The sequence below is a fragment of the Saccopteryx leptura genome, chromosome 1 (assembly GCF_036850995.1).
Source record: "Saccopteryx leptura isolate mSacLep1 chromosome 1, mSacLep1_pri_phased_curated, whole genome shotgun sequence".
In the NCBI taxonomy this organism is placed as follows: domain Eukaryota; kingdom Metazoa; phylum Chordata; class Mammalia; order Chiroptera; family Emballonuridae; genus Saccopteryx; species Saccopteryx leptura.
Genome location: NC_089503.1, coordinates 201,393,862 through 201,405,877, shown reverse-complemented (window position 1 = coordinate 201,405,877; position 12,016 = coordinate 201,393,862).

Below are 12,016 nucleotides of genomic sequence, written 5' to 3'. Positions count from 1 at the left end.
TTCCCTGCTATTTACTGTAGCTAATTTTTGTGGTGACATGCCTCGCTTCTATGAAAGACAGAAAGAAAAAAAAGAATAGAAATCAGATCAGTATTCCTTTCCCTTTAAGGGAAACCAGTTTGAAAATAAGAATTTAAACCAAGCAATGCAAATACAGTATAGAGCATATGTCATACATTTCTGCCCCAGTGAAACCCTCCAAATTTAAATTTTTTTCTGAGCCCTACCAAGATTCAGCCGTGAGTAAATACTGCCCTCTGCTGTTCTGTCCATTTTAAATCTTGGGGCGTCTGGTTTCTTGCTTGAAATCAAATGAAGAGAGTAGAATTAGATTACAAGGTAATTCCTCCCTCTTGCCTGGGGAGACTGACCAATAAATAAATAAATAAGATATTTAGGAATCTCCTAGTGCCTTTATTTATGGTAAAAAAAAAAAAAAAAAGATAAGAGCAAGAGAGCAGTCAGCAAATTCAAGTCCTCTGAAGCAGACAACCAGGAACCCAAAGAATCTGTGGAAACCCGGACGCTCACCAGTTTCTTTGTTTGGAGTAGAACGCTTGCTTCTCCAAATCCCTCTGCTATGTGCACATAATGGCACATACAGTGTGCATAATGAGTGAATTGGACATATACTAGAAAGTTAAATTTCACTATTTCTGTATTTTTACGACTTGAAAACTTTTTAAAGCGTTGGAAGCTGATCTTTTAAGAGAGATAGATATCTTTAAGCCTTTTTTCAAAACTTGTTCTGTGAAAATGTTACCATCTTAATTCCATTATTTTGGGAGTAAATTTGGCCAACAAAGGTTTGTAGGTTCAGGCAGAACCAAAACTTTTTGCAAACCATGGCTGGGAAGTGTGATTATAAGAGAATATTAGGGGGTTTTCTTTGGTTTGTGGTTGTTTGCTAGTGCTCCACGTCAGTCATTCAAGAGTAGAAAATAAACATTTAGGTACTTGTTGTCGAAGATCAAGTACTTTGCTTGCAAAGCCTGCAGGAAACTTTCATATTTAGTATCAATAATGTTATATATATTTGCATCATTTATGAGTGGATTTAATTTGGGGGAAGAGGTAAAAATCATTCATTTTGTGAAAAAGGGAGAGTGTCCATGCTGTGTGATCTATATTTAATGTGATATATATTCCTTAAAATGACAAGGTATGGCAAAACTATGTATATATGCAGTATGTAAAATAACTTGAACAATTCTGAAAGATTATCAAAAATTATTTAGATGATGGTAGTTATTTGAAGAAATGGAATCTTTTCATGGTAACCACTTTAAAGTACCACATTCATTTATAGATAACACCTAAACATAAAATTACAATTTATGTATGCTAGGTACATAATTTAAAGTATGATACAGAGCAGTGGTAGTCAACCTGGTCCCTACCGCCCACTAGTGGGCATTCCAGCTTTCATGGTGGGCAGATTGGCTAGAACTGAAAACTGAATGAGTGAATTTGGGCCCAGCAACCAAAGTATAAATAAAAAGAGAGATTTAAGTATAGTAAGTTGTTTTATAAAGATTTATTCTGCCAAACAGCGAAAATCCAACATATAAAGTACTTGGTAAGTAATTATTATTATTATATGCTTTAACTTGCTGTAACTCTGCTTTATAAATCTTCCCTATTTTATAAATCACCATTACTGTGGAACCGGTGGGCGGTTAGAAATTTTATTACTAACAGAGATACAAAAGTGGGCGGTAGGTATTAAAAGGTTGACTACCCCTGATATAGAGCAAGTGTTTTTCAACTGCCTGTCTGCAGACCAGTCTGCCAGAAATGTCAGGCCGGTCTGTAAGAGTTAACTGCCTTGATGTTGTAAAAAGACAACAGACTGTTGTCAAATTCATTTGCACTCAAGGCAATTTCTGCCTTATTGGTCCCCGAAATAATTTTCCTATTTTCAAGTGTAAAAAGGTTGAGCACCACTGATATAGGGAATGGTTTTAATGAAAGACAAGGAACAAGGCTTTATTTTATTTTTATCCCTTGGGTTTCAAAAAATGTGTTAATATAGTGCATGATAAAAAGTAAGGATGTTCCTTTTAATAAATAAAAAATATATAAGTAAGGAAGCCCCCAAAAAGGTAAAATAAAGATGTATAGAAATCATATGCACGCATAAACAAGGTGTAGCTTATGTTTCCTCTTCCACCAAAAACTTAATTATTTTAAGAAAAGGATTACTTAGTGAAAGCTTTCACTAACCATGAGATCCAATGCTTCTAAGAGAGAAATTATTCGGCCATTTTCATATACTGCAGGGAAAACTATAATTTTATGTCCAGGCATGAAAGAAACTAGAGAATATAGCTCATGTGAACTTTAGGAAATACATGAAAACAGATGGCTTTTATAACAATTTGTTATCCTGATCAGAACACGCTTGCTGTCATGACTTCGTTAAATGTCTGAAATGTTTCCCCCCATTCCCCAGGTGGAGGGTTTCAGCTAACCCCCTCCCTCTCCCCCACTTCACTCTGCTGTCCTCGTCCCTCTTCACCCCCCCCCCTTACAGGACCCCCAGAAGCAAACACTCTGATGAGTGGCTTCTCATCTTCTAGACTTCATGTGATAATTCCTATCATATCCTGTCAGCTCTTTGATCTTTTAAGTAAATATTTTAAAATTAACTAATTTCAGTGGTTTTTAGTGGTAATAATAGCCTAGCATAGTACCAAAATAGGAAACCTATCTCCATTATTTCTTTAAATATTTTCCTCTCTCCAATTTTTTTTCTCCTTCGGGAAAGCTTCTTATCTGGTACTCATCCATAAGCCGGGTTGATTTAGTTTTTTCCTGCTGTCCTTTGGGAAATTCTGCAATCTACATTCCAATTCACTCATTCAGTTTTCAGGTCTAGCCAATCTGCCACTCATTAATCTTTTATTCTCTTTATATCAACTCATATTTTTTCATACTTAACATTTCTATTTCACTTTTAAATAAATTTTCATTCTTGTTTTGTATTGATACTATCTATCCATGAATCATCTAGCTTTAACACATATTTTAGATTCTTGTTCCACCTGTTAAAATTCTCCCCTAATTATAAGTCGCCTGTGTGGTCCAGTTTGTCTTACTCTGAGCTGTTGTGTCCCATGCGTGTTGAGTTATTTGGACTTGTGAGCACTTGCACTGGTCAGTGTTGGCTGCCCTGGTGACCTATGCTGAGGAAGCCACACGTCAGTCTGCGAGTTTAGAGCAGGGGCTGGCAAAATTTTTCTGTAACAAGCAGTGTTTTAGATTTGGAGGGCCAGTCTGTCACACTCCTCCTTCACTGTGCCCTATGTGGCAGCAGCTATGATACTATAGAAATTATTGGGTATGTACTGTTGTGTTCCAATAAAACTTTATTTACAAAACAGGAAGTGGGTCCAGGTTGGCCTTGTCATTTGCTGAACTCCGTTTTAGAACACAGGAGATAATCCTGGTACTGATCACTCTACCAGAAAACCGCTGTTGATCATTTCATCTGTAATCTTTTTTTTACATATATGTATGTATAAAGTCAATATTTTTAATGCTTCAAAATGCCTATGTCTGTTTTATTTCAATTGTACTTTTTTTTTTTTTTTTTTTTTTTTTTTTTTTACCTATTTTAACTTTTGTAATCTTGAGTTTTAAACTGTGCAGGACAGTATGGCTGGGAAATGCCAATGCACAGCCCTGGGGATTTTTAGAGAGTAGGATGGACCATTCAATACCCAAGGGCAACTGGTCAGTCCGCACTCATGTCCTGGGGATACTGCTGACCTGGCTGCTGTCAGTTTCTGCAGAGAAGCCGGCAACTGCCTGAGGCCATGTCGGGCAGAGGAAATAGCTACCTTTTCCCTAGACTGTCATCCTTGCTAGTATTTCAGGAAAACTTTCTGGCCTTTATTGTCTGGTACTCAGTGTTCTCCTTCCATTGCCCTGTCTCTGTGACACACACACACACACACACACACACACACACACACATTTTTTAACTGATTTTTTTTTTTTTTGGCCACTGTTCAATTTCCAAAATTTATGTGGAAACACCAGTGTATGTAAATAAATCTGAAAGTACATGATGGAAACTAAAAGTCATATTTTTTAACATCACACTTATGGGAGAAACAAAATAAAGGGTTAGGGTTACAATCCTTCATAATATAGTACACATGAGTATGTGAGCAAACCCACTGGAATGGAAATTGCTTACACTAATGTGAGCCCAGGGCTCTGGACACTACGGCATTTGCCACAAACCAGTTATTACCTCCTACAATTTGGAGAAACTGCTCAGTCCAACAACTGTTTGTGACAATCTAGCCTTTTGTTGAAATATATAATACATGAAGAGTTGGTCATATTTTAATCTTTATGAAGTATAAGTGTCCATTTTTTTTTTTTTTTTTTTTGTATTTTTCTGAAGCTGGAAACGGGGAGAGACAGTAAGACAGACTGCCGCATGCGCCCGACCAGGATCCACCTGGCACGCCCACCAGGGGGCAATGCTCTGCCCCTCTGGGAGGTCACTCTGCGGAGACCAGAGCCACTCCAGCGCCTGGGGCAGAGGCCAATGAGCCATCCCCACCGCCCGGGCCGTCTTTGCTCCAATGGAGCCTCGCTGCGGGAGGGGAAGAGAGAGACAGAGAGGAAGGAGAGGGGGAGGGGTGGAAAAGCAGATGGGCGCTTCTCCTGTGTGCCCTGGCCGGGAATCAAACCCGGGACTTCTGCACGCCAGGACGACGCTCTACCACTGAGCCAACCAGCCAGGGCAAGTGTCCAATTTACCTCAGACTAAAAATATATTGATGTAGAGAATAGTCAAAGACTGCATTAACATTCAAATAAAACTGACATTGACCTTCATCCACAATAGAGAGAATAAAAGAAATAGGTATCTTTAATGTATATGTAATATATATGGTAATATATACGTATGTCATGTTAGAGAAGTATTAAGTAGAATGATATGATATTCAGTCTAGGTTTATTGCTTTTAACATATGAAATATTTTGTAAGTACAAAACAACTTGAACTATAATTTTATCCTCCAAAGTGAGTGGAGAATTAAGGGAATCCTACAGAGGGCGATTCTAAAACCACAAATAACCTTGACCCACAGCTAATATTTTATTATATATTTTACTGTAAGTGTACTTGAAATAATGAAGTACCTGTATAGATATTAAAAGACTACATGATATTGTATTATTGTTTAATGAACTGACTGAACATTTTGTCATCTGAATTGGCCAGAATTTTTCAATTGTTCCTTTAATGTTGACTATCAGGATTTTTTTAGATTATATCTGAAAATCTATGCTTTTATTATCATCATTTGTTCATCTGATAAGATTTATTGCAAAGTAACTAATTATGTGTCAGGTACTTTAAAAGCTTCAGAGGACCTAGTGGTGAATAAAACAGACACAGCTTCTGCCTGCCATGTTTAGAAAATCACAGAAATTAAAAAAAAATATTTTAACTTTTAATGATCCTTATAACTTACTACCAAGCTGCTTTCCAAAAATGAATCCCAATTAATAATCAAAACCAAAATATCTCCTCCAATAAAATAAAGAAATAAATATATTTGAATACCTGTCTTAAATCCTGGCCCTTTTAAATAGGATGAAAAGGGTGTCTTCTTTTAACATGCATTCCTATTCTATTTTTCATATATTAGCTATTTGTTTTATTTTCTTAAAAAATTACTCATGTTTGTTGCCAATTTAATAAACTGGAGTCTCAGACAATTTTTTTGGTTTTGGGCCATTGTTGTTAAATTTATTTGTTTTCCCCTATAAACCACCTCTCTTTCTTTTAAATTTGTAGTATTTTTCTTTTACCCAGAGACTAAATAAGTGTTTATAAAACTATAATTCTGGCTTCTTCTTTCCCTTCTTCCATCTATTTCTTCGTATTAACAGTGTTGTATCAGCAAGGTGGTGCACGGGCAGGGAACATGAATAACTCGTCTTCTCTGAATCCAGCACAATGTCTAATAGTTCCTGCAACTGGACTTTGATACAACCACAGGTGATAAAAAAACAATTATTCCATTTTCATTTATATTTCTTCTTATTTTGAGAGAGAGAGAGAGAGAGAGGCAGGTGCAGAGAGACCGGAATGTCAAGCTGCTCAGGTAATCAAACCAGCAGCGTCTGTGCTCAGGGATGATGCTCTAAGTCTAACACCAATCAAGCTATGTGGTCAGCGCTTAATTTTTTTTTTTTTTTTTTTAGAGACAGAGAGAGGAAGGGAGGGAGGGGAAAGGGAAGCAGTCATTTGTTGTTCCACTGAATCATGCATTCATTGGTTGCTTCCTATGTGTGTCCTGACCCGAGGATCAACCCTGCAACCTTGTCATTTCCAGATGACCAACTGAGCTAACCGACCAGGGTCCTATAATACTTCAAACAAAGGAGAGATGCTATGATTGGCATCAGAATATTTACCTCCTATAAAAATTGCATATCTTCCTTTAGAGTAGAGAGCGGTCTAAATAAAGAGTCATGCAACAAGAATAATTCATCAAGATTTCATTCGCAGAATACTATCTGAACACAAATACTGTAAATCCTCTTTAATAAAGAAGATTAAAACCCAATGAGTCAGAAGCAGTGAACACAATCCACATTGGAATGAAGAAAAACTCAGTACTGGGCATATATTAGAAGACAAAGGACAAGTTCACAGAGGCCCTCTGTGGTTCTCAAGCAAGTTGATATTTCACGGTACCCAAAGCCCTTATTAAAAGACCGAGTGCATTATCTGTACTATTTAGTTGGAATATTCCAGATGTCACTAGTCTTTGTAAATATATCACAACATCTTAATTCTTTGTTTATTTGAATTGCTCCGAAGTCATGTCTCTTTTTCATTCCATTCTTAATCACCGAGTCTGTGATTAAAAATGGCAAACATGTGTTTTGAGAAGCAACTAAGCTATGATTTGGGTTGTGGGCAGTCATTTCGGAGTGGCAGAATATATTAACCCCTTTTCACCCTTCTTGTGAACTCACAAGACACAAGGAACAGTAAACACAAAATCAACAAAGCACAGAAAAATAGCCAACTTTCGGCTCAAATATATATATACGGTTATACTAAGGAAATGTTTATGGAGAAACTAATAAAGAATGACAGGTTATTATTTAAAAACAATGTTAAGCTAAAGTAACAGGCAATCACGATAGGATATATCATGGTCAAGACTCTTAATTTTTGCTCACAAATAAAGATCAGTTTTAGAACCTGACAATCATTGAATCCAATCTCGACTCTGCTTCCTATTCTTTATACAGCCAAGTGTAAGTCATTTCAGCATCCCATGATTGAGTTCTTCATATGTGAAAATGAGAGAAACCAGATCATATGTTAACTATAAATTATCATCTGTCAGAGTATGTGATATACTTCAATTTGTGAAAAATTTCTAGATAAAAATTAAATACTGATAATTGTACCTACCTATATTGGGAAAATTTTAAAATATAATTTCAATTTTTATGGAAGGGAAACAGTTTCATTGGTTTAAAAACAGTATTGGATAGTTACATACATAGACTTTCAAGGAAAATAGTAAATTTCCACAAACCTTGAAGCAAAACAAGAAAAATAATACAAATACATTGAAATATTCATGGGTAAATCAAGTCAAATCCCATCATATGATTGTGTGAAAAGAAACACTAATAATTTATTTTTAAATAAATGTGAATAAATTCCAATAGAGTCAGTTCAGACAGGGCAAGGTATTAATCAAATTTAGTTCAAAGAAAACAATAAAATATATAAAGTTCTACCAAAGTCTATATAGGCAGTCATAGACTAATATTTCAGAAAAGTTAAACTATTATTGGCTCCAAATAAAAAAAAATACGTCTGAAAATTCTAATGTCATGTTACTATATGTCATTAAATATTACTATTATTACAAGTAACCAAAATACTATTCTACAGTCTGATCACCAGGTTCTTTTGAAAATCTGTATATTAGATTTGAACAACATTTTATAAAAATGTTTGATTAGTTTTGAGTCAGGATATTTTTAGTAATAAGTTTATACCAAACATGTTGAAGGGGTTGTCCAAAGTATTTCTGATCTCCAGTGGGTCTGTCACACATTATTTTTTCTTTTCCAAGTATTCTCTTTTAAAATAACACTTTGGCCTGACCTGTGGTGGTGCAGTGGATAAAGCGTCGACCTGGAACTCTGAGGTCGCCGGTTCAAAACCCTGCATTTGTCCGGTCAAGGCACATATGGGAGTTGATGCTTCCTGTTCCTCCCCCTCCTCTCTCTCTCTCTCTCTCTCTCTCTCTCTCTCTCTCTCTCTCTCCTCTCTAAAAAATGAATAAAAATAAAAGATAAAAAAAATTGTCTTTAAAAAAAAAATAACACTTTGATTAAAAAGAAACATCTCTGTTTTGATAAGATGTGTTTTATCTTTGCCTCTTGGAGGATGAATTATGATCATTGCCTTATTGCAGACTACTGCTTGCAAATAGTAAGTCTGTATCTTTTTCATCACTTTTTGATGTCTACATTTATCATATAATTACATAACTCAAGACATTTGATGCTATTAAGAAAGTGAATAGCATCAAGTATGATATAAATGTCATACTGATTCAAGTCCATTGTTTGTGTCTTTCTTTTTTTCTTGACAGAGACAAAGAGAGAGTCAGAGAGAGGGACAGATAGGGATAGACAGACAGGAACGGAGAGAGATGAGAAGCAGCAATTTTTCATTGCAGCACCTTAGTTGTACATTGATTGCTTTCTCATATGTGCCTTGACTAGGGGGCTACAGCAGAGCAAGTGACCCCTTGCTCAAGCCAGTGACCCTGGGTCTAAGCTGGTGAGCCTTGCTCAAACCAGATGAACCCGTGCTCAAGCTGGTGACCTTGGGGTCTCGAACCTTGGCCCTCCACGTCCCAGTCCCATGCTCTATCCACTGCGCCACCACCTGGTCAGGCTGTTTGTGTCTTTAATAGTTTTGCCAAATTTGTGATAATTTTTCTTGGTCCCAATATTCTATATTATTAATAACACAGTTTTGTGCTAAGTGAATTCTAATCTGTGCTGTCCACCAGGTATCTCTTAAAATTAAGTGCTTTCTTTTCTGTCTGTACTGGACGTACACTGTGATCTTCAGACTGACTGACTGAATGAATGGAGGATGATGGAGAGGTGTATCTTCCATGCTGGAAAATAGAAGTCAATGAGAAAATGCTCCACATGTCCTTCACATGGTGGCTCACAACATGGTGGCTTGCTTCTTCCAACCCAGCAAAAGAGAGAGAAAGTCTCCTAGCAAGATAGGCCACAATCTTTTGTAATATATATACAAATAATCTAGTATATGATGTCACCTTTCCCATATTCTATTGGTCAGAAGTAATTCATATATGTCTCACCCACGCTGAGAGGGGAGAGTTTCAGACAAAATATGAGTATCAGGGACCATGGGAAAGGGGGTCACCCTAGAGTGTGCTGACCATACTCCATAAGAACAAAAATCATAAAGCAAGGACTGCATTTCATTGTTTAAATCCATTAATTTGTCAGTAAAACACTTGAGGAATAAAAAAGCCCCACTATCATTTTTAAGAATTAAAGCACTGTCGAGAGACAATATCTTGGCTTTGCACATCACTTTTGAGTTCACACTGTATTGAGATTTATGGACATTATGACTTCAGGCTAGAAAATGGAGGATGGAAATTATATCAATTTCAAGACATAGGCTCCAAGTGAAGTTGTGATTTAGCATCCTGTTGTATATTTGTTGATGAATTCAATATGCACGCCTCCCTTCCAACTTTGACCAATCTTCCAAATAACTTTCTTAATTAAAAACAATTCCTGGCCCTGGCTGGTTGGCTCAGTGGTAGAGCGTCGGCCTGGTGTGCAGGAATCCCGGGTTTGATTCCCGGCCAGGGCACACAGGAGAAGCGCCCATCTGCTTCTCCACCCCTCCCCTTCTCCTTCCTCTCTGTCTCTCTCTTCCCCTCCCACAGCCAAGGCTCCTTGGAGCAAAGTTGGCCCGGGCGCTGGGGATGGCTCCAAGGCCTCTGCCTCAGGCGCTAGACTGGTTCTGGTCACAACAGAGTGACGTCCCGGATGCACAGAGCATCACCCCCTGGTGGGCGTGCTTGGTGGATCCCAGTCCGGCACATGTGGGAGTCTGTCTCACTGCCTCCCTGTTTCCAGCTTCAGAAAAATACAAAAAACAACAACAACAACAAAAAACAATTCCTATTGGATGGGATGGTGAGCAGAGGAGGGCAGGAGGCCAGGTACATGATCACTGTGGCCAGATAAGTGTTGGGGGGACAGTCAAGTGCCCAGAGCCCTGTATTGAAGACATAGAGAGGAGGTGGGCTGCAGGTCAGCTGGAAAAATATATGCTCAAGATGAATGAAACTGGTGACACAGATCATTTGATTTCTTTTTTTGAAATGCATGTTATGAACCAATTTCTAGAGCATGTTTACAAGCTCTGTGTGCAAACAATCCAGTGGTCATAGAGTATTTTAACAAGGGACACAAACACCAGAACTCCATGCACAGTTCCAAAAATACAGCTGACTTCCACTTTCAAAATCGCTTTGCTCGTAACAAAGACTGTTCTCCTGCTCCAGCAGTTAACAAATTCCAAACATGTTTTTGAAAAACCCTTCTATCTACAGTGCTGTCTGTCTTCTTGCAGTATTCACCTCAGCTGTGAAGCAAAAGTTACCTGCAGTCTCTTCATTCATACAGTTCTGAGTAATATTTGTATGGCCTGGACTTGACCAAGATGGCTTTATTTTTATTAAATGAGAGGTGGGGAGGCAGAGAGACAGACTCCTGCATGCTCTCTGACAGGGATCCACCCAGCAATCCCCCTACCAGGTGATGCTCTGCTCATCTGGGCCATTGCTCTGTTGCTTGTCAAGTCAACCAAGCTATTTTTAGTACCTGAGGCAAGGCCATCGAGCCATCCTTGGCCCCCAAGCCAATTGAGCCATGGCTGTGGGATAGGGAGGGGGGAGGGCAGAGAGTCAGAGAGACGAGGGAGAGGTGAAGAAGCAGATGGTCACTTCTGTGTGCCCTGACCGGGAATTGAACCCAGGACTTCCACCACTGGGTCGCCATTCTACCACTGAGCCAAATGGCCAGGGCCCAAGATGGTATATTGAAGTTAACAGTATATATCACTAATAACTGTCAAGATGTAACCCCATTGAAAGATCTGATATATATTTTGCCCACTTGTTGAGCTCAAGTCAACTAGATAGGCAGAGAGCATTTGCAAAATGCAGGTGGTTCATAAACATTGATATTGAGAGTTTATGTATCCAGGGAGTATTCAAGCCGCACATCCTCTACAGTCAGAGGCTACAGTGCTGTGTGAACAGAGACTCAGCTTTTTGAAAGTTAAATGCCAACCTGGCTGCTTGGCTCAGTGGTAGAGCCTTGCCCAGCTCAAATCCAATGCATAAAGTTGGAAGTGTTGTGGAAGTGTTGGGCTCAATTCCTGGTCAGGGCACATAGAAGAAGTGCCTATCTGCTTCTCTCCCCTTCCCTCTCCCCCTTCTCTCTCTCTTCTCCTCCTGAAGCCAGTGGCTGGATTGGTTTGAGTGTGGCCTCAGGCACTGATGATGGCTCTGTTGATTCAAGCATTAGCCCCAGATGGGGGTGGCCGGGTGAATCCTAGTCAGGGCACATGCGGGAATCTGTCTCTCTATCTCCCCTCCTCGAAGGAAGGAAGGAAGGAAGGAAGGAAGGAGGGAGGGAGGGAAGGAAGGAAGGAAGAAGGAAAGAAAGGGGGAAAGGAAGAAAGGAAGGAAAGAAGAAAGAAAGAAAGAAAGAAAGAAAGAAAGGGAAAGGGGAAGGAAGGAAGGGAGTGAGGGAGGAAGGAAAGAGAGAGAGAAAGAAAGAAAAAGAAAGAAAGAAAGAAAGAAAGAAAGAAAGAAAGAAAGAAAGAAAGAAAGAAAGAAAGAAAGAAAGAAAGAAAGAAAGAAAGAAA